At 35.2% G+C, this 25,197-nt stretch overlaps 1 protein-coding gene across 1 annotated transcript in view; it reads right to left on the reverse strand.

Moving 5' to 3' along the window:
* Positions 1 to 25,197, reverse strand: part of AGBL4 (AGBL carboxypeptidase 4) — a 1,274,144-nt gene that overhangs the window by 1,130,644 nt on the left and 118,303 nt on the right. The window lies entirely within an intron of this gene.

Below are 25,197 nucleotides of genomic sequence, written 5' to 3' on the forward strand. Positions count from 1 at the left end.
TTGTAAAGGCTGGCAAGTCTGAAATCTGCAGGGCACGCTGGCAAGCTAGCAATTCTGGCAGGAGTTGGTACTGCAGTCTTGAATCTAAAGGCAGTCTGAAGACACAATTCTTTCCTCCTCAGAGGACCTTAATCTTTTCACTTAAGGCTTTTAACTGAGAAGATGAGGACTGCCCACATTATGGAGGATAATCTGCTTTACTCAAAGGACACAAATTTAAAATTTAATCACATCTAAAAAATACCTACCTAGCAATACCTAGACTTGTATGGATTTTTTTTAACACTGCTAACTTGATTTTTAATTTTTTTTTCCAGTTTAACTGACATATAATTGTCATATAACACTGTATTAGTTTTAGGTGTACAACATAATTTGATATATGTATATACAGGCATGACTTGGAGATATTACAGATTTGGTTCCAGACCACCACAATAAAGCAAGTCACACAACTTTTTTGGTCTCTCAATGCATATGAAAATTATGTTTACATTATACTGTAGTCTATTAAGTATGAAATAACATTATGTCTAAAATAACAATGTCCATAGCTTAATTAAAAATACTTTATTGCTAAAAAATGCTAATCATTTCCTAAGCCTTCAGTCAGTCGTAATCTTTTTGCTAGTGGAGGGTCTTGCCTCAATGTTGATGGCTGCTGAATGATCAGGGTGGTGGTTGCTAAAGGTTGCAGTGGCAGTGGCAGTTTCTTAAAATAAGACAATGAAGGTTGGTGGATGGATTGACTCTTCCTTTCACTAAAGATTTCTCTGCAGCACAAAATGTTATTTGATAGCATTTTACCTATAGCAGAACTTCTTGCAAAATTGCAATCATCTAAAACTCTGATGCTGTTTCATCAACTAAGTCTATGTAATATTCTAAATCCTTTGTTGTCATTTCAACAATCTTCACAGCATCTTCACCAGAGTGGATTTCATCTCAAGAAACCACTTTCTTTGCTCATCCCTAAGAAGTAACTTCCCATTCCTTACAGTTTTATCATGAGATTGCAGCAATTCAGGCATATCTTCAGGCTCCACTTCTTGTTTTGTTTTGTTTTTTAAATTTTACTGGAGTATAGTTGATTTACAATGTTGTGTTTCAGGTGTACAGCAAAGTGATTCAGTTATAAATATACATATATGCATCCTTTTTCAGATTCTTTTCTAATATAGTTTATCACAGAATATTGAGTAGAGTTTCCTGTGCTATACAATAGGTCCTTGTTGGTTATCTATCTTATATATAGCCGTGTGTGTATGTTAATCCCAAGCTCCTGATTTATCCCTCCTGCCTACATTTCCCCTTTGGTAACTGTAAGTTTGTTTTCAATATCTGTAAGTCTGCTTCTGTTTTGTATGTAAGTTCATTTGTGTCATTTTAAAAATTAGGTTCCACATATGAGTGATACCATATGATATTTGTATTTCTCTGTCTGACTTACTTCATTTAGTATGATAATCTCTAGGTCCATCCATGTTGCTGCAAATGGCATTATTTCATTTTTTATGGCTGAGTAATATTCCATTGTATATACCACATCTTCTTTATCTATTCATCAGTCGACGGACATTTAGGTTGTTTCCATGTCTTGGCTACTGTGAATAGTGCTGCTATGAACATAGGGGTGTATGTATCTTTTTGAATTATAGTTTTGGCTGGATATATGCCCAGGAGTGGGATTGCTGGATCAGATGATAACTCTTATTAGTTTTTTTAAGGAACGTCCATATTGTTCTCCATAGTGGTTGTACCAGTTTACATTCCCACCAACATTGTACACTCTCCCAGCATTTATTGTTTGTAGAATTTTGATGATGGCCATTCTGACCAGTGTGAAGTGATACCTCATTGTAGTTTTGATTTGCATTTCTCTGATAATTAGTGATGTTGAGCATCTTTTCATGTGCTTTTTGGCGATCTGTATGTCTTCTTTGGAGAAATGTCTACTGAGGGCTCAGCCCTCAGTGTTTCCTGCTCTCTCCTCCTAGGCTTGTAAATGTTCCAGAGTGCTCCACTTCTAATTCTAGTTCTCTTGATATTTCCACCAAAGCTGCAGTTACTTCCTAACTGAAGTCTTGATTCTCCCAAAGTCATCTATTAGGGCTGGAATCAACTTCTTCCAAACTCCTGTTAATTTTGATACTTTGACTTATTCCCATGAAGCATGAATGTTCTTAATGGCATCTAGAATGCTGAATTCTTCTCAGAAGGTTTTCAATCGACTTTGCCCAGATCCATCAGAGGAATCACTGTCTATGGAAGCTACAATCTTATGAAATTCATTTTTTAAATAATAATACTTGAAAATAATAATAATAATTGAAAGTTAAAATTACTCTTTGCTCCATGGACTGCAGAATGAATGTTGTGGTAGCAGGCATGAAAACAACATTGTACATCTTCCTAAGAGCTCTTGGGTGACCAGGCGCATTGTCAATGAGCAATAATATTTTGAAAGGAACATTTTACTCTGAGCAGTAGGTCTCGAAGTGTGCTTAAAATATTCAGCAAACCATGTTGTAAACAGATGTGCTTTCATCCAGGCTTTGTTGTTCAATTTAGTATAAGGCATAGGCAGAGTAGATTTAACATAATTCCTAAGGGCTCTAGGATTTTTGGAATGATAAATGAGTACTGGCTCCAATTTAAGGTCACCAGCGGCATTAGCCCCTAACAAGAGGGTCAGTCAGCCTGTCATTTGAAGCTTTGAAACCAGGCTTTGATTTCTCCTCTCTCTAGCTATGAAAGCCCTAGATGGCATCTTCTTCCAAAATAAGACTGTTCATCTTAATTGAAAATCTGTTGTTTAGTGTAGTGTTTAATTATCTTAGCTAGATCTCCTGGATAAACTGTGGCAGCTTCTACATCAGCACTTGCTGCTTCACCTTGTACTTTTATGTTATGGAGACAGCTTCTTTCCTGAAACCTCATGAACCAACCACAGCTGGATTCAAACTTTTCTTCCAGAGCTTCCTCACCTCTCTCAGCCTTCACAGAACTCAAGAGAGGTTTAGAGACTTGCTCTGAATTAGATTTTGGCTTAGGGGAATGCTGTGGCTGGTTTGATCTTCTACCCAGACCATTAAAATTTTCTCCTATCAGCAATAAGTCTGTTTTCCTTTATTATTCATGTGTTCACTGGAGTAGTACTTTTAATTTTCTTCAAGATCTTTTCCTTTGCATTCACAACTTGGTTAACTGTTTGGCACAAGAGACCTGTTCAACCTATCTCAGCGTTTGACATGCCTTTCTCACTAAGTTTAATAATTTCTAGCTTTCAATTTAAAGTGAGAGACCTGAGAATTTTCCTTTCACTTGAACACCTAGAGGCCACTGTAGTGTTACTAACTGGCCCAACTTCGATACTGTCATGTTTCAGAAAATAGGGAGGCCTGAGGAGAGAAAGAAAGATGGGGAAATGACAGGTTGGTGGAGCAGTAAGAATACACACAACACTTGGGACTTCCCTGGTGGTCCAGCAGTTAAGACTCTGTGCTCCCAATGCAGGGGGTCCAATCCCTGGTCAGGTAACTAGATCCCACTTGCTGCAAGTAAGAGCCTGCATGCCGGAACTAAAAGATCCCACATGCCGCAATGAAGATCTCTCATGCCACAATTAAGACCCGACTCAGCCAAATAAATAAATATTAAACACACACACACACACACACACACACACACATAACATTTATGGGTTAAGTTTACCATCTTATACAGGCATGATCATGGCATCCCTCAAACAATTAGAACAGTAACATCCAAGATCACTGATCACAGGTCACCATAACACATATAATAATAATGAAAAATTTGAAATACTGTAAAAGTTATAAATGTGACACAGAGACTTGAAGTAAGCAAATATTATTGGAAAAATGGCACTGATAGACTTGCTCGAAACAGGGTCCCACAAAACTTCAATTTGCAAAATACACAGCAGCTGCGAAGTACAATAAAGTGAAGCCCAATAAAACACGGTATGCCTATGTACCACATTTTCTTTATCCATTCATCCATCAATGGACACCTAGATTGTTTCCACATCTTGTCTATTGTAAATGATGCTGCAATGAACAGTGCAGTACAGATTTCTTTCCAAGGTAATGATTTCATTTCCTTTGAATATATATTCAGAAGTGGAATTGTTGGATCACACGGTAGTTTTATTTTCACATTTTTGAGGAAACTCCACACTGTTTTCCAATATAGGGGCTATACCAAATTACAACCCCCAAAATAGCACACAAAGGCTCCCTTTACTCAACATCTTTGCCAGCACTTAGCCCTGCTTAACTTTTTCATAAAAGCCATTCTAACAGGTGATATCTCATTGTGGTTTTGATTTGCATTTCCCTGATGAACAGTGGTGTTGAGCACATTTTAATGTACCTATTAGCCATTTGTATATCTTCTTTGGGAAAATGTCTGCTCAGACCCTCTGCCCACTTTTTAATTTGATTGCTTGATTTTACAGCTCTTGAACTGTATGAGTTCTTTATATATTTTGGATATTAATTAGCCTCTTAGCAGGTATCTGATTTGCAAATATTTTCTCCCATTCCATACATTGCCTTTTCATTTTGTGTTGATGGTTTCCTTTTTTTTTTTTTTACAAATTTATTTATTATTTTATTTATTTATTTTTGGCTGTGTTGGGTCTTCATTGCTGCACATGGACTTTCTCTAGTTGTGGACAGCGGGTCTACTCTTCGTTGTGGTGCACTGGCTTCTCATTGTGGTGGCTCCTCTTGTTGTGGAGCACGGGCTCTAGGCACACAGGCTTCAGTAGTTGTGGCACATGGGCTTAGTTGCTCCGCAGCATGTGGGATCTTCCTGGACCAGGGCTCAAACCCATGTCTCCTGCATTGGTGGAGATGCAGGATTCTTGCAATCCAATTCATTGGATTCTTAACCACTGCACCACCAGGGAAGTCCAATGGTTTCCTTTACTATGCAGAAACTTTTTTTCTTTAATGAAGTCTCGCTTATCTATTTTTGCTTTTGCTGCATTTCCTTTTGGTGTCAGATTAAAAAAAAACATCATCAACACCTATCTCAAGGAGTTTACCCCTATGTTCTCTTCTAAGAATCTTATTATTAGAAGTATTTTAAAGTATTTTATTATTTTCGATGCAAAGAATAAAATACCTTGCCTCTGACAATACTACACAATCTTGATTACTGTCATTGTATAATAAGCTTTGATATAAGGTAGAGTCATTCCTCCCACTTTATTCTCTTAAAAAATTCTTTAGCTATTTTTTTCCTTTGCCGTTCCATATTAATTTTAGAATAATCTTTCTTATGTGTAGAAAAGTCTTGCTAGGAATTGGTCAAAGCTTGGAATGTATTAAGCCTACAGAACAATTTAAGTAGAGTTGTCATCTTATTTTGTTCATTCTTCTAATACATGACCATGGTATATCTCTCCGTTTATTAAATCGTCATTGATAACTTCCAACAACATTTTGCAGTGCATACAAATTTTGTACAGATTTTATAGATTTACAATTAACTATTTCATTTTCTGGAGTGATTGTAATGGTATAGACTTAATTTTGGTTTTCCAGTGTCCACTACAAATATGTAGAAATATATTCAATTTTGTATGTTGATCTCATATCTTGAGACCAAATTCATCTCACTTGTTAGTGCTAGGAGTCTTTTTTATATACTTCATAAGGATTTCTATGTATATAATCATGCTATATGCAAATAAAAGTTTTATTTTTTCCTTCTGATATTAATGCCTTTAATTTCCTCTTCTTACCTTTCACTGGCTAGAACTTTCAATACTACCTTGAATAGCAGTGTGAGAGTATACATCTTTGCTTTGTTACAAATCTCAAGGGAAAAGCATTCTATGTTTCATCATCAAGTATAATGACAACTGTGGGATTTTTGCAGATTTTTAGGAATCAAGTTGACAGAGATCCCCACTCTGTTCCTATTTTTTTTGGAGAGTTTATTATGGATAGATGCCGAAGTTTGTGAAGTGCTTTTTCTACATAAATCGACATGATCATGTGATTTTTCCATCTTTTGCCTGTTAATATGATGGATTACAATACTTGATTTTTAATATTGAACCAGCCTTGCATCACTGGAGTAAACTATTTGATCAGTGTATAATTCTTATTACATATTGCTGAATTATCTTTGTTAATATTTAGTTAATAATTTTTTCATCCATATTCATGCTGGATATTAGGCTGTACTTTTGTTTTGTATTGTTTGTATTCTTTGACCAATTTTGGTATAAGAGTAATACTGGCTCCATAAAATTAGGTGGAAAGTGTTTTCTATTTTCTGGAAGAGATAATATGCAATTGATGTTAACTCTTTTAACATTTGGTAGAATTAAGAATACAAAATTAATTACCTATCAACTTAAGAGTAAAGATGATGTTTTACTTTTGTTGAAAAATATATAAAAATATATATAAAGTTTGTGGATTACTGTCACCAGTGATTATGTTAAAAAGCTCCACCTGTTGCTGAAAAGCTTGGCCCCCTCACTTTGGTTATTCAATTTAGGACATTGTCATTACCATCTCTTATCACAAAAATTTCAATACATTGGATTTTGGTCAGTTATTCATTCATTCAGGAAACCTACTATGTCACGCCAGAGCAAAGAGTAGGGCAGAGCCAGATTGATGGGTGTGTGAAGTTCTTAATAATATTTAATAAGGGTCTCTGCATTTTCATTTTGCACACAAATTATGGAGCTGGTCCAGTCCTAGGGAGATAGAGAGAACTATGGAAGCACAGAGGGGGTACTTAACACAGTCAAGGGGCTCAGAAAAAGTTTCTACATAAAAATGTCTATGCTGAGTTTTGAAAGCTGTATCAAGTCTTAGACTGATATTTATTCTATATTTTCATTGACTTGCAGTTCTCTTTACCATTAGTTTACAATTTTATCTTATTATCTATGTACAGGCATAGTTAATTAGTTATAAGAGCCCCACATGTATTTTAGGTTGAAAGAGAAACAAATGCACCAGGCCTCTGGGTTCAGACACAAATTCATGAAGAAAAGGCACTGGCTAAAAGAAGCAAATAAGCCTGGGAGGAAAATATGATTACCCCCAAAGAGTTGGGTCTAGATGTCAGAAAGGAGCCAGTACTAGAGTGTCACTGCAGAGATAACTGCTAAACACATTCATTTTATCAGCATATCCATTTTTTTAAAGGCAGGCATCATTTCAAGTATTGAAGAAACCAAGATAATAATAGTAGTAAATAATAACAACAGTAATACATTAATATCTAAGAATTATTGGTGCTCATTTTATGTCAGTATTAGCCATTAAATCCTCACAACAAGCTCCATTTTACAGAAAAACAAATAAGAAATCATGAGGTCTCAGTCCCTAATAAAAAGTAGCTAATAATCCAGGAGGGAAAGTGTCACACAAGCTTTCAATTACATCATGTGGTAACCATGCTGTGTTAGTATCATCAATGAAAGCTCTTGGGCACACAGTCTTGAAGTAAGAAGATTCTCAGAAGAGAAGAGATTTTACCTACATCTTAAAGGACTTTTTAGCCAAGCAAAGTGAGAATTAGAGAAAGGCCTTCCAGACAGAGGCGGCAGCATGAATAATAAATGAATCATAAAGGATGAATCCCAAGTTTCTAGTTTGATTAATCAAATAAACATTGGTACAATAAACCAAAAAAAATTCTGAAAGCTAATACAGACTTTGGGGAAAGTTGTTGTTCAATACTGTTGTGGAGGTGTCTGGCAAGCAGCTGAAAAGATGGACTGGGGGGAAAATAGAGTTCAAAATCAAAGCACGATCATCATTTAGTTTGCCAATGTAAAGATGCTATAACCAAGCTAGCTGAAATCCAAAGGTGAACACAAAAATAGGGCAGGTTCCAAGCAGTATGGGCCACTGCACGTTCATAAGGGAGCATAATAAGAGTTTCTGAAAGTTCATCTGGTTAAACTACAAAGCTTTCTCTATACATTCAGAAAATCAAAGCCTACAAAAGTTTTAGTGCCTTTTCTCATGATTTTATAGATTTTGTTCTGCCAAAGCAAGGCTTAGACTACCCATGAAACTTCACATGAAATTTAAATATCAATCTCTCATTCCTTTGGCAGTAGATCAGCCAAACAACCCATAGCTTTAAGACTCATCTAGCCTAAGATGTTGTTTGTAGTACCCAGAGTTTCATTTACATAAAGAACTTTTTCACTTTCTACATCTGTGTTTTATTTATATTGCAACAGCAATATTTATAAGTTTATGTCACAATAAGTTTCCAGTCTAAATTTGGGTCTTTTTAATTGTTCAGCACTTGAAAACCACATGCAAATAGTTAAAAAAAAATTCAGCATAAAATTCTTCAGTGTGAACCTCATAAGGGAGTTTTCTCTCATAAACAAGTAACTATGTCATAACACATCCTATAACACTGATGCTAAAGTACAATGAATGGTGAAATATAACTACCCCATTCTACAGCCAACTTTACAATCTTAAGGAAAAGGCAAAGATGTTTTGCTTTATATTAAGTGGCACCCTGATATGATTTGATTTTTTACCACTTATTTCACTATTAAATTGAAGCTTTGGGCTATCATATCAGTTTTATGATACTTATTTGACTAAGATGAGTCTTTCCTTTTCAAGATTGGCTTTAAGAACCGGATCAAGTATTGTCTTCTCTTTGTAATCTTCATCTATTCCTTGACCCCTAGCTCAACTGAAAGTAATAAACTGTTATAATGCATTACCTACATCTCTAGTACTAAACTTATTATCTTATATATTGATTTACAGTTTTTTGTATACCTGATTCATCTTGATTGCTAGAGTGTATGCTCCATAAGTACAAAAAGAGACTGCCTTATATAAATGTCTTGGTTCACAGTGATTCACCAAAATGTTTGTTGAATAAGTGAAACTACCCTCCCTAGCCATATTCCCATTTTTTTTTTGCGGTATGCGGGCCTCTCACTGTTGTGGCCCCTCCCACCGCAGAGCACAGGCTCCGGACGCACAGGCCCAGCGGCCACGGCCCATGGGCCCAGCCGCTCTGCGGCACACGGGATCCTCCCAGACCGGGGCATGAACCCACGTCCCCCGCATTGGCAGGCGGACTCCCAACCACTGAGCCACCAGGGAAGCCTCATATTCCCATTTTTTATTAACCATTCAGTTACTTGTTTATCCAATAAACAACACTGCAACAATGTTCAATGGTGGTCAGACAATCACTTCAGCCTAACTGTACATGTAAAATTTAGACAGTGAGTATTACCAACTTAGAATCTAAAATAATAATTGAGTTTAGTGATAAAGTTTACTCTCCTTATAAAATTTATCACTAAAATAAATTCATATTTTGTACATTTATTTGCTTATCAGTTTATGTTTCTCTCACTAAAATGTATGCCTTACAAAGCATAAGGACAGTATATATATATATATATATATATATATATATATATATATATATATATATTTTTTTTTTTTTTTTTTGCAATTGTATCTTTGGTGCTTAGTACAGTGCTTGGCCAGCCATATACAGGTTCTTAATAAATACTTCTTGAATAAATCTAACAAATATTTTATAAAAGTAAACCATATGTTACAAAGTTTATTACATGCTCGTTATTTAATTTAATTTCAAATGAAACTAATAAATGTAATTATTTCATTTACTTTAAAAAACAATGCTTGAAGTAATAGTATTTAATATGCAAAATGAGGCTCAGAGAGGTGAAGTAACTAGCTGAAAGTCAACAACTAGTTAGTAATTACTAAGCTTAAATTTAATTCAGGACTCTTTGATTTCACTCTCCCTTACATGCTGCAGTCTCCCAAGCAAAGCATTCATTGTATACCTAGATAAATTCAGTAAGAGACAGTAGCTCAACTTATTTACTCCTAACTTCCTCCCATTCTTTTGTAGTAGAATTGGGTAATTAGGCACATTCAATCAACTGATCAAAAGGATTTTTCAGAATAACTTACTTATATCAATTACGTGGTAGATTAAGTTAAATACCCTGAACCAAACATAGCTATTTATTGAAACATTTTTTTAAACATGACAAAATAAATATTGTTGGGTCATCAAATATTATATTTTCTAGATTAATGTTTTACCTTTGAGATAAAAGGGGAAAAAGAATAAAACAGAAAAGAAAGTGCTTTCATATATTGTTATTTACCTACTACATAACTACCAGTATTTTCACTAATGAGACATATTTAACAGTACAATATTTCCAAATGTTGAAGAGAATATTCTTGATTTATATCAAAATCACTTTAGATACCACAAATTACAAATAATTTAGAAAAAATTATTATAATTAACAGTTTCTGCTGGCACATAATAGGATATCAACTCCAAATGTAATTATTTTACATGCTTCTTATAATTCAGTAGAGCAACAGAATCAATGAGACAAGAGTAACCTTGGTAAAAATTGGGTTTGCTACACTAATTTTTGAAAGTTAAAGTTGTTTGCCAAAAGTCTACATTTGGGACAATACCAGAGAGGCAACTAGCAAGGCCTCCAAGATACCTGCAGTGTGGGAGACAAAAATAAGAAAAGGAAGATGTACTTAATGAAAGCCAGAGCAGACCTTAGTGAAGATCCATAAAACTAGCATGAAGGTTAAGAGGCCTGAGCTACAAGCTCAGCTCTGACATAAAATAGATGAAAGATCTTGAATGACTCATTTCTTCATCCTGAAACTCAGAATTTCTGAAAAAAATTCTTTTTTATATAAAAGAAAACATATAAAGTTTGGAAGGTTAAGAGTGTAAAGGCATTCTAGAAAAATGGATATAGAAACTAAAAGGCAAAAGGAACACAATATACTAAGAAAATGTTAAGTTGTCATAGCGGCTGGACTGCTTCTTTCAGCTAGTTACTTATCTGCCATGAGTCTCAGTTTTCTTACCTAATAATAAAAGTTACTTAATAGCTTTACTGTATAGATTAGTAAATAATTAAATAAATGGAAATATAGTAAAGTCCCTTATACAACTATGTATTTTCAGTTAAAGAGAAAAACTGTTACTCTAAGAATATAATTTTAGAGTAACATAGATGATAGTAAATATGCAGGTCTCAATATGAAGAAATAGTTATTAAGGTTACTTTTAACTCTGAAATTTTGTGACTTTAAGGTTTGCTTAAAGAGCTGCAGAGGCATTTGACAAAATCCAACATGCTTTCATTCTAAAACCTATCAGTAAATTAAGACTGGAAGGAAATGTCCTCAATTTAATAATGACATTTACCAAAACAAAAAACAAAAACAACTACAGGTAACATCATTAACAGTAATAAAAGACTAGATGCTTTCCTCTAACACTGAGAATAGGGAAATCAGGTCCACTCTCACATCTCCAATATTGTATTAGAGGTCATAACTGGTGTAATAAGATAAGAAAAAAAACAAAGGCATTCAGATATAAATGATCTCTATTGCCTACGTAAAAAATCTCAAATTGACAAATAATCTACTAAAAGTAATAAATGAGTTTAGCAAGGACGCAGAATAAAAGGTCAGTGTCATATAACTATAGACTAATACTGAACAATTAGCAACTTAAATGTTTTAAACTAATTTCATTTATAATAGCATCAAAGAGAAAGGAAATACTTAGGCATAAATCTAATGAAACATATGTGAGATATGAATGTTGAAAACAATACAAATCCTAAAAACAAACAAATTACAGATGAAAGTAATCAAACAAGAAACAAATAAATGGAGAAATATACATTGTTCATGGATTGAAAGAAATAATAGCATTAAAAGTCAATATGTCAAATTCTCCTAAATACGTAAAGATTCAACACAATCTTAGTCAAAATCCAAACAAGCTAGCAAGGTTTTTTTTTTCCATTTTTTTTAGAAAATCATAAGCTTATTCTAAAATTTACATGAAAAGGCAAAGGAGCTAGAATAACCAAAAATATGTTTTTAAATGATAACAAGTTGGAAGACTTGTACCATCTGACTTCAAGACTTACTAACTATAAAACTACAGAAATCAAGATGGTGTAGAGTTGGAGAAAGAATGGTCATATAGTTCAATGAAACAGAATAGAATCAAAATGTAGACCAACAGATATATGGTCATTTGACTTTAAACAAAGATACAAAACGAATCCAAAAGAAAAAGAGAAGGCTTCAGAACAGACAGTACTGAAGTAATTAGAAATCCATATGCAAAATATAAATTAAAAAAAAATCTCAATCCATATTTGACACCATATATAAATATTAATTTTAAATGGATCATAAAATCTTAACAAATGTAACAGGATAGAAATTATATCAAGCATTTTTTCTGATCAGAACAGTATGAAACTAGAAATCAATTACAGAAAGAAAAATGGAAAAAACACAAACAGATGGAAATTAAATAATCCATGTTACTAAAGGCCAATGGCTCAATGAAGAAATCAAAGAGGAAATCAGAAAATACCATGAGACAAATGAAAATAAGACAAAACTTACAAAATTTATGGGACACAGTAAAATTAGTTCTAAGAGAAAAGTTTATAGTAATACAGGCCTACCTCAAGAAACAAGAAAAATCTGAAATAAACAACTTAACTTACCATCTAAAGGAATTAGAAGAATAAGAACAAATAAAGCCTAAAGTTGCCAGAAGTAAGAAAATAATAAATATCAGAGAGGAAATAAGTAAAATAGAAATCGAAACAGCAATAGAAATGATCAATAAAATCAAGAGTTGGATTTATGAAAAGAAAAACAAAACAAACAAGCTGTTAGCCAGGCTCATTAAGAAAAAAAGAGAAAGGGCCCAAATAACAAATGAAACAAAAGAGGAAAAATTACAACCAATACCATAGAGATACAAAAAATCATAAAGAGAATAACATGAACATTTATAACAACAAATCAGGCAACCTAAAGAAATGAATAAATTTCTAGAAACAAAAAAATCTTCCAATACTGAATCAGGAAGAAATAGACAATCTGAATAGAAAAATCACTGCTAGTGAAATTGAATTTTCAATCATAAAACTCCCAGCAAGCAAAACTCCAAGACTGGAGAGCTTCACAGGAGAATTCTACCAAACATATAAAGAAAAATTACTACCTATACTTCTCAAACTATTCCAAAAAATTGAAGAGGAGGGAACAGTCCCAAATTCATTCTATGAGGCCACCATTACCCTGATACCAAAACCAATGACACTACAAAAAATGAAAATTACAGGACAATATCTCTATTGAATGTAGATGTAAATATCCTCAACAAAATATTAGTAAACCGAATTTAACAATATTTAAAAAGGGTCATACACAATGATCAAGTGATATTTACTCCGGGGATGCAAGGATGGTTCAATATCTGCAAATCACCACTTAAACAAAAAGGATAAAAATCACTTGATCATCTCAATAGATGCAGAAAAAGCATTTGAAAGAATTCAACATCCATTCATGATAATAACTCCAATCAAAGTTGGTATAGAGGAAACGTGTCTCAACATAATAAAGGCCATTAATGACAAACACACAGATAACATCATACTCAACATGAAAAGGTGAAATAAGACAAGGATGCCCTCTTGCAACTTCTATTTAACATAGTATTGAAGTCCTAGTCACAGCAATCAGAAAGGAAAAAAAGGCTTCCAAATTAGAAGGGAAGAAATAAAACTGTCACAATTTGCAGATGACACCATACTATATAGAGAAAATCCTAATGTTTCCATCCAAAAAACTATTAGAACTAAAAGAATTCAGTAAAGTTCCAGAAATATAAAATTAATATACAGACCTCCATTGCTCTTCTATGCACTAACAATAAACTATCACAAAGAGAAAGCAAATCTTGCTTAAAATCACATCAAAAAGAATGAGATATCTAGGAAAAAACTTAACCAAGGAGGTAAAAGACCTATATTCTAAAAATTATAAAACACTGAATAAGGAAACTGAAGAAAAACATATGAAAAGATTTCCAAAGTCAAACTAAAATCACAATGATATAAAATTGCATATCTATTAGAATGGCTAGGATTACAAAATACTGACAATACTAAGTGCTGACAAGGATATGCATATCTAGGGCTCATACATTGCTGATGGAAATGCAAATTGATACAACCTCTTTGGCAAACAGTTTACTGGTTACTTATAAAGTTAAACATATTCTTACCATATGAGCAAGGAATGCTGCTCCCAAGTATTTACCCAAGTGAAATAAAAACTTATATTCACAAACACAAACAAGTACAAGAATATATATAGCAGCTTAATTCATAACTGCCAAAAACTGGAAACATCTGCAAAACTCCTTAACTGGATAAACAAACTGTGTTTATTTATTTATTTTGCCACTTTAAAAAAATATCTTGTTTACTTACTCCTATTTATTGTCTTTCTCCTTATAATAGAACATAAGCTTCCCCAGAATAGAAGGACCTTTTCTGTCTTATTCAATGCTGATTACTGAGTACCCAGGAAAGTGTCTGACATACCATAGGTAAACCATACATATTTGTTGAATATTAAATATAAGAAAAATAACATTTATGGAGGACTTTCTTTGTGTCAGGCAAAACTTCAATAGCTTTGTATATATTATATCAGTTAAGTAGGCAACTGAGATATTGAGAGCATAAAATACCTTGCCCAAGGTCACACAGTAAATAGTTGTAGTAGAAAACAAACCCTGGCAGGTCTGATTCCAAAGCTTGTGCTTAATCCAAATGAGGAAATTTAGGAAGGGTATTACAGGAAAGAGATAGCAAAATGCAGGGAGGTGTGAAACAACACGGTCGCTGCAGGAAACTACAAGAAGGCCAATAAGAATGTATGGCAAGGCAGACTAAATAGGGGCCAGATCATGAAGAGTACCATATGCCAAGATAAGAAGCTTGGACTTTAAAGGAAATAGGACCCTAGTTAAGGGGTTTGGCAGAGTAGTGGCAAGGTCAAATTCTTTGTTGAAATGTCTATTTAGGACTTCTGCCCATTTTTTCATTAGGTTGCTTGTTTCTTTTTTTGATACTGAGCTCCATGAGCTGTTCATATATTTTGGAGATTAATCCTTTGTCCATTACATAACTTGCACATATTTTCTCTCATTCTGAGGGTTGTCTCTTCATCTTGTTTATGGTTTCCTTTGCTATACAAAACCTTTTAAGTTTAATTAGGTCTCATTTGCTTATGCTTATTTTTATTTTCATTATTCTAGGAGGTGGGTCATAAAAGATCTTGCTGTGATTTCCATCAAAGAGTGTTTTTCCTATGTTTTCCTCTAAGAGTTTTATAGTGTCTGGTCTTACATTTAGGTCTTTAATCCATTTGGAGTTTCTTTGTGTGTAAGGTGTTAGGAAGTGTTCTAATTTCATTCTTTTACACGTAGTTATCCAGTTTTCCCAGCACCACTTATTGAAGAGACTATCTTTTCTCCATTTTATATCCTTGCCTTCTTTGTCATAGATTAGGTGACCATAGATGCGTGGGTTTATCTCTAGGCTTTGTATCCTGTACCATTGATCCATATTTCTGTTTTTGTGCCAGTATCATACTGTCTTGATTACTGTAGCTTTATAGTACAGCCTGAAGTCGGGGAGCCTAATTCCTCCAGCTCTGTTTTTCTTTCTCAAGATTGCTTTGGCTATTCAGGGTCTTTAGGGTTTCCATAAAAATAGCAAATTTTTTTGTTCTAATTTTGTGAAAAATACCATTTGTAATTTGATAGGGATTGCATTGAACCTGTAGATTGCTTTGGGTAGTATAGTCATTTTCACAATATTGATTCTTCCAATCCAGGAGTATGGTATATCTCTCCATCTGTTTGTGTCATCTTTGATTTCTTTCATCAGTATCTTATAGTTTTCTGAGTACAGATCTGTTGCCGCCTTAGGTAGGTTTATTCCTAGGTATTTTATTCTTTTTGTTGTGATGGTAAATGGGATTGTTTCCTGAATTTCTCGTTCTGATCTTCCGTTTTTTGTGTGTAGGAATGCAAGAGATTTCTGTGCATTAATTTTGTATCCTGCAACCTTGCCAAATTCACTGATTAGTTCTAGTAGCTTTCTGGTGGCATGTTTAGGATTTTCTATATATAGCATCATGTCATCTGCAAACAGTGACAGTTTTACTTCTTTTCCAATTTATATTCATTTCTTTTTCTTCTCTGATTGCCATGGCTAGGACTTCCAATACTATTTTGAATAATAGTGGTGAGAGTGGACATCCTTGTCTTGTTCCTGATCTTGGAGGAAATACTTTCAGTTTTTCACCATTGAGAACGATGGTGGCTGTGGGTTTGTTGTATATGCCCTTTATTATGTTGAGGTAGGTTCCCTCCATGTCCACTTTCTGGAGAATGCGTATCACAAATTGATGTTGAATTTTCTCAGAAACTTTTTCTGCATCTATTGAGATGATCATATGGTTTTTATTCTTTAATTTATTAAAATGGTGTATCACATTGATTGATTTGCATATATTGAAGAATCCTTGCATCCCTGAGATAAATCCCACTTGATCATGGTGTATGATCTTTTTAATGTGTCGTTGGAGTCTGTTTGCTAGTATTTTGTTGAGGATTTTTGCATCTACGTTCATCAGTGATATTGGTCTGTAATTTTCTTTTCTTGTGATATCTTTGCCTGGCTTTGGTATCAGAGTGATGGTGGCCTCATTGAACACTCATTGGGAGTGTTCCTCCCTCTGCAATTTTTTGCAAGAGTTTGAGAAGTATACGTGTTAGCTCTTCTTTAAATGTTTGATAAAATTCGACTGTGAACCATCTGGTCCTGGACTTTTGTTTGTTGGAAGATTTTTAATAACAGTTTCAAATTCAGTACTTGTGATTTGTCAGCTTACATTTTCTAATTCCTCCTGGTTCAGTCTTGGAAAATTGTAGCTTTGCAAGAATTTGTCCATTTCCTCTAGGTTGTCCATTTTATTGGCAGATACTTGCTTGTAGTAGTCTCTTATGTTCCTTTGTATTTCTGTGGTGTCCATTTTGATTTCTCCTTTTTCATTTCTAATTTTATTGACTTGAGTCTTTTCACTGTTTCTCTTGATGAGTCTGGCTAAACACTTATTAATTTTGTTTATCTTCTCAAAGAACCAATTTTTAGTTTTATTCATCTTTGCTATTGTTTTCTTTGTTCCTATTTCATTTATTTCTGCTCTGATCTTTATGATTTCTTTGCTACTACTACCTTTGGGTTTTCTTTGTTCTTCTTTATCTAGTTGCTTTAGGTGTAAGGTTAGATTGTATATTTGAGACTTTTCTTGTTTCTTGAGGTGAGATTGAATTGCTATAAACTTCCCTCTTAAAACTGCTTTTGCTGCATCCCATATGTTTTGGGTCATCATGTTTTCATTGTCATTTTTTTCGAGGTATTTTTTAACTTCCTCTTTGATTTCTTTAGTGATCTCTTGGTTACTTAGCAGTGCACTGTTTAGCCTCCATGTGTTTGTGTTTTTTACAGTTTTTTTTCCTGTAATTGATTTCTAATCTCATAGCCTTGTGGTAAGAAAAGATGCTGGATATGATTTCAATTTTCTTAAGTTTTCCGAGGCTTGATTTTGACCCAAGATGTAATCTATCCTGGAGAATGTTCCATGTGCATTTAAGAAAGTGTATTCTGCCACATTCGAGTGGAATGTCCTATATATATCAATTAAATCTATCTGGTCTATTGTGTCATTTGAAGCTTGTGTTTCCTTATTTATTTTCTGTCTGGATGACCTGTCCATTGGTGGAAGTGGGGTGTTAGAGTGTTACTATACCTCACTGTTATTGTCTTACTGTTGACTTCCCCTTTTATGTCTGTTAGCATTTGCTTTATGTATTGAGGTGCTCCTATGCTGGGTGCATAAATATTTATAATTGTTATGTTTTCTTCTTGAATTTTTCCCTTGATCATTATGTAGTGTCCTTCCTTACCTCTTTTGCAACGGTCTTTATTTTAAAGTCTATTTTATCTGATTCGAGTATTGCTACCCCAGCTTTCCTGTGATTTCCATTTGCACAGAGTATCTTTTTCCATTCCCTCACTTTCAGTCTGTATGTGTCCCTAGGTCTGAAGTGGGTCTCTTGTAGACAGCATATATATGGGTCTTGTTTTTGTATCCATTCAGCCAGTCTATGTCTTTTAGTTGGATCATTTAATCTGTTTACATTCAAGGTCATTATCAATATGTATGTTTCTATTAACATTTTCTTAATTGATTTGGGTTTGTTTTTGTGGGCCTTTTTCTTCACTTGTGTTTCCTGCCTAGAGAAGTTTCTTTAGCATTTGTTGTAAAGTTGGTTAGGTGGTGCTGAATTCTCTTAACTTTTGCTTGTCTGTAACACTTTTAATTTCTCCATTGAATCTGAATGAGATTCTTGCTGGTTAGAGTAATCTTCATTGTAGGATTTCCCTTTCATCACTTTAAATATATCCTGCCACCCTTTTCTGGCCTGCAGAGTTTCTGCTGAAAAATCAGCTGATAACCTTATGGGGATTCCTTTGTATGTTATTTGTTGCTTTTCCCTTGCTGCTTTTAATATTTTTTCTTTGAATTTAATTATTTGTTAGTTTAATTAATGTGTCTTGGTGTGTTTCACCTAGAGTTTATCCTGTATGGGACTCTCTGTGCTTCCTGAACTTGTGTGGCTATTTCCTTTTCCATGTTAGGAAAGTTTTTGACTATAATCTCTTCAAATATTTTCTCAGACCCTTTCTCTTTATCTTCCTCTTCTGTGACCCCTCTAATTTGAATGTTGGTGTATTTAATGCTGTCCCAGAGGTCTTTGAGACTGTTCTCAATTATTTTCATTTTTTTTTCTTTATTCTCCTCTTTGGCAGTTATTTCCACTAGTCTAGGACTGGAGTTGGTAGTTGGGTAGAGCTGGGTCTTGGTGCTGAGATGAGGACCTCCAGGAGACCTCACTCTGATTAATATTCCCTGGGGTCTGAGGTTGTCTATTAGTCCAGAGGTTTGGACTCAGCACTCCCACCATAGGAGTTCAGGCCCAACCCCCGTCCTGAGAACCAAGATCCTGCAAGCCCCACAGCATGGCCAAAGAAAAAAAAAGGAGCAGTACAATAACAAAGCATAAATATAAAATAAAATAAGAAAAATAAAAACTTTATTAGAAAAAATAAAAATACAAATGAAACAACAGAACCACAACCTAAATAAAACAAAAGTCAGAAAAGGTCTTGGCTGTGGGGGGTGGAGCTTAGGCAGGGCAGGGTTTAGGGTGGGTGGGGCCTAGGCTCAGGACCTGCACATCTGGAAAAGGCAGCACGGCTAGAGGGGGCCTCAGAGTGCAAACTGCAGAGGTAAGGCCCTGGGTGGGCATTGGGGGGGTGGGGGGGGGTTAGGCTCAGATGGCTGAAGGGAGCCTCAGAGGGTGGAGGATTAGGCCTGGGACCTCACCAGGCTCTCCGGGGCCCAAGTGGGCAGAGGAAATGCTGGCCACATTCCTTTCTGATCCTCCACTCACCCGAGGACCTCTCTCCATTCCTGTTGGTGCCCTCACTGTGGTTGGGCTCATTCTGAGCATGGAACCCCTCCCCTCCCCCAGCCACCCCTCAGGGGCACTGGTCCCATCCATCCAGCCTCTACTTTTCCTCCCCCTTCCCTCCCCACAACATCTAACCCAGTCAACTCAGGGGTTCCTCCCATCCCCTTAGGTGTCCATGGTCCCCCACCAGTGCCTGGTAGGTGCCCTAGTTGTGAGGAGACGTGAACTCCATGTCCTCCTAGTCCTCCATCTTGACTCTGCCACCAGAGAGCAGGAAATGATTTTAAAGGTAGTAAAACCGAGGGGCAAGTTTTATTTTGCCATCTATGAAATGAAGATAATAATAATAACAGCCTCTCAGAGTTGTTGGGAAGATTCCATATAAACATTTAGTTCAGTACTGGCACAGCATAAGTGATCAATAAATGGTGGTTATATTAATATCATGATAGTTGTCATTATTTCTATTTTTAGATATGGATGCACAAGGATGAATCTAAGGTAGTTCTTATGTTTCCAATTTGAATGACTGCATGGATAGTAGTAAATTCACTGGAATGTCGAGCAGGCAGAAGAAGCAGATTGAGAAGGTAAGATAAAGAGCTCATTTTATAAATGATGAGCTTGAGATACCCATGAGACATTTAGTGGTGGTGTCCAAAAGGCAGTTCAAAGTAGGAGTTTTGATATCAGGAGAAATTTTCAAGTATAGACAGTATTGGGAATATGGAAAAGAAATGTAAGATGTAATGATATGAGACGGAATCATGTATAAATATTTAAGGATTTTGTAGAAGAGAAATCCATGAAGGAGAATCAAAAGAAATAGGCAAGAAGATACAAGGAGAATCAAAAGAGAGAAATACCAGGAAAGACAAGGTAACAGAATTTCCAACAGCAAACTGTCAACAGTATCAAATGCAAGATAAATTCACATAGTGAGTATAATATGTCTGTTGAGTTTAACAATATGAATATCACTTATGACTATTACAGTAATGAAATGACTATTTAATAAATACTACAAAGTATAATGCCAGCTAAGTCTATATTTGAGTGCTACCATTTTAAATTATGATAATAGTGCCTGGTCTAATTGATATAATGAACAAATACACTAACATTATAAACACAAAAATGCATTGATATATATGTATATCATGATTATAAATACACAAATAATTTTGGGTATAATTCTTAGACTTACCACCAATTCCCAGAAACCAATAGAAGCCAACTTGAAAGAATAAAAATGTGTTCATGCTGGCAGTGTTTACAGTAAAACTGAAATAATATAGCTGATATACAAATTCTTTAAGCTTTCCATATTTTCTATACATTGAATGCTACCCTACTTTCTGAATGTTTCCTTGAACAAAGAACTTCTGACTCCATGAATCAGAAATATAGCTAACTTATGGTGTATCTTATAAAGACCATCTAAAGTAAATGTGTCACCAACTTCATTCAACAAGTGAGTTTACTTAAGCTACTAATAAAAATATGTACCGGGCTTCCCAGGTGGCGCAGTGTTTGGGAGTCCACCTGCCGATGCGGGGGACACGGGTTCGTGCCCCGGTCTGGGAGGATCCTGCATGCCGCGGAGCGGCTGGGCCTGTGAGCCATGGCCACTGAGCCTGCGCTCCACAACGGGAGAGGCCACAACAGTGAGAGGCCCACGTACCACCAAAAAAAAAGATAAAAAAAATATGTACCCATGTTGCAGACACTATTCAGGTCTTTTATTAACATCTATTATCAATCTTCCAAACAGTGCCTCAAGGCCAGTGGTATTAAACCAAATTTAAAGGTGAATAACTGAAGTTTAGTGGGGTTATGTAACTTGTCCAAGGACATAAAGCTGGCAAGTAACAGAATGAAGATTCTGACACCAAAGCTCATGCTTTTCCCCACTACACTCTAATATTATCACTATTCCTGAACAATCAGAAGTAAGAGATGTTTTTTACATGCCAGTATACTTGAGAAAGATTTCTCTACTCTTTCTTTTCCTTACTGCTAAGACGATTTCTTCTCCTAAACCCAATCTTTGTGAGAATAGCTCTATTTGCATTATCACTTAGTTTTCTGTAAGTTGCCTCTTTATATCCTTGGCTTACTTGGTTTTGCTTTTCTTTTTTTTCTGGTGAAAGTTCTTTATGTATTTTGGATACCAATCTTATATGTGTAATACATTGCACAAATTTCTTTTCCCAGAATAGTACATATCCTTCAACTTTAGGTCTCTGTCACATAGACTTTATTTTTACAAGCTCAAAAGTATCTATCTATTTCTTTTTTTTTTTTTTTTTTTGCGGTACGCGGGCCTCTCACCGTTGCGGCCTCTCCCGCTGCGGAGCACAGGCTCCGGACGCGCAGGCCCAGCGGCCATGGCCCACGGGCCCAGCCGCTCCACGGCATGTGGGATCCTCCCAGACCAGGGCACGAACCCGTGTCCCCTGCATCATCGGCAGGCGGACTCTCAACCTCTGCGCCACCAGGGAAGCCCTATCTATTTCTTTATAATTTTGCTTTCCTGTGCCTTGCATAAGAAATTCAACCCTATTCCAAAGCCAATAACATATTTACTTTTTATTTATTTTCATAGTTTAAATTTTTAATTTGTTTGCATATTCAAGTCTTTAATCCATCTAAAAGGTTTTTAAAAATAATTTGAGATGGGGTGCTCTTTGTCATACAACTCTATTGATTGAATAGGCCCTACTATTCCTACTATTTTATAATACAAACTCTGTCATAGATCAAGTTTCCTTATATAAACAGCCTTGTTTCTGAGTTCCAGTTTGTCCATTTAGACTATTTGTCTATTCTTATTCAAATGCCATTCTATTTTAATCACTATTCTATAAATAAAAATTATTAGCTGAAATATAAGTTTCTATAAAAGAAACACATACCTACTCATTAGTCTTCTTTAAAGTTGGCTTAGCTATTTTTGACCCTTTGCTTTTCTACATGAATTAGCTTATCAAGTTCTATGAAAAGAATTTGACAAGGATAATGATTTGAATTGTATTAATTCCAATGATTTTGGGTGACTCTGGGAGAACTGACATCTTTATAATATTGAGCTTTCACTTCCAAAAACATAGTTTGAATCTCATTTTATCAGATTATCCCTCAACTATCTCTCATTATTGATGTTATCTCTGTACTCCTCTGTCATTCCTTCTCATTTTTCAATGATTGCTGTTCAGACCTCACTGACATTTCTCCAATATATACAGAGACAATATTTCCAACACTCTGGGTACTTTGAGTTCCTCCTCTCAAATATCTTATCTTCCATTATATACCTCTAGCTGCTCCCATAGTCATACTATACACCTTGATATTTCCAATAGTTACAGTAATTGTAATTCCTTCAATTTTCTTTTAGTCATTCTACTACCTAATGACAACCTCTTTGCAGCTTATTCACTATCGTACACTAACCACTGACTTCATAAGAATCTCCAACAAGAGTAAATAAAAATCCCTGTTTGCCTAGAAAAGTTCTAGTTTATGCCTGTTGTCCAGTTGTAATTATTAGAGCATCTTTCACTCTCAAAATTGACTGATTGGATAAAAATTGACATTGGATGGTATAGTTATGCTACTTTCAATGCACTGATCTATCGTGTTTTTACTACCCTTCACCTTTTCATGACTCCCCGTCCCCTTACTGTATTCTCTCTTCTCTAAGTTTGCTTGCATGCATCCTGGACTCTCTCAACTTTCTCTTATTTTGTGGTCTGTATTGCAAAAAAACACAACCATGGTCTGCTTCCAGCCATAATGAATTGTCTGGTAATAAGTTTACCCACCCTCCATAAATAACTAGAATGCTGGACCAAAACATATAAACTATTTTTTTAAGACAGTGGACAGTAGGCAACTCATGATTGATCCCTGAGAGGGAGAAATAAGGTAAGGCTTCTGATCACTAAAGATTTCTGTTTGGTGGCACATTCTGAACTATGATGCAAGGCAAAGGAGCTCATGAAAAATGTGGATACCTCACTGAGCTAAACAGAAATTGGAGTTTACAGAGTTGGGTTGGTGATGATGTGGCTGGAATTACAGAACAGAGAGCACTGGAGAAGACTAAACTATGCACAGAAAAACTCCAGAAACTGACATAGGGCTCAACTTGATTCTTTGGCTGAATGCAAAGCTGTACATACATAAGGTAAGACTCCATGAAAATAAGCAAAGAATAATTACTAGAAAGTGGAAGAACAATTCCAGGAACTCACGCAGAGCTGGGAGACATTCAAATCCAAACAAATCATAACACTTCACTAGAGACTCCAGAAGTATCACATCTTAGTAGCAGAGTTAAACTGGCCCTAAAGTTCAGGCTACTCTAGACCTGCCTTAGTGATACTTAAAAGCAAGCCTTGATGTTCACAATGGAGTAACTGGTTCCACATCTACCTAATACCATAAACAACTAATAAACTGAATAAAATATTTGAAATAGATGTTTTCAGACACTGGATAATTAGCATCACAAAGGTGTGATCCCTAATAGAAGGAAAACAAATGAGATAATTCCTATGATAACTCTAGCTTTCGAGACACAGGGATGGGAGACGTTCTAATTGTAACCAGACAGATTAAAAAGACCCCTCTGAACACCTGGAGCATTCAGTAGATACTCCAGAAGGGTCGTGTCTGGACCCAGAAAGACCCAACAAACATCACTACATTAGGCCTGCACTAAGAAAACTTTAAATAAGCCTATGTGTATCATTGAGGGCAAAGAGAAAGACAAAAAGTAGACATATAAAATAATTAATTAAACAGTATATTATAAAGTGATAGTTTCTAAAAGAAAAAGTAGAACAGCATATGTGGGGTGTGTGGAGGAGGACAAAATGAATAAGTCACTAAGGTTGGCCTCATAGAGAAGGTGGCATTTGTTATACAAATATCTGGTAGAAAGGGCAAATGGGAATAGTCATTGCCCTAAACCCTAAGCCAATGCTCTAAGGTGGAAACATACCTGGCTTGAGGTACAGCAAAGAAGCCAGAGCTGTGTGGGCAAGGCAGAAAGTAGTAGGAAATGTGGTCAAAGCAGTGCATATATTGTAGGGTAGGATAGGTGGGTTGGACCAATGATTTTGCAGGATCTAGGGGGCCATTTTAGAGATATCATCTTTTATGCTGAGATGCAAAAATTAATTAGAGGAGTTTAACAGAGTAATCATGTGATATGACCTACATCATAAAATTACTCCCATTTCCCTGTTAAGAGTACACATTAAAGACAGGGTAGGCCTAGAATATAAACAGGGGGCCAGTTAGGAGAGTTTTATCACAGACATAGAAAGTAATTGGCAGAGCTAGGCCTGAAATTCAGGCATGCCTAATATAGAGTACATATTCATAACGATTGCAATTTGCTTGATGATGATGGTTATGTTGATGATAATGATGATGACGATATTTTGCAATAGCAGATTTGAAAGAAGAAAGAAGATGAAGAAAAGGACTAGAAGAAGGAGAAAGAGAAGGAAGAAGAGCAGAACAAAAACAGTAGTAATAATCTAGTAATAATTTGTTGTGATAGTTTTTCCTTTTGCTGTTTTTAGTCTTATCTCTACTGTTGAGGTGTTTTAGTAAAAACAATAGCCATCAAGTAGTCAATCTCTATTATCT

Source organism: Phocoena phocoena, chromosome 1 (genome assembly GCF_963924675.1).
Source record: "Phocoena phocoena chromosome 1, mPhoPho1.1, whole genome shotgun sequence".
Classification (NCBI taxonomy): Eukaryota; Metazoa; Chordata; class Mammalia; order Artiodactyla; family Phocoenidae; genus Phocoena; species Phocoena phocoena.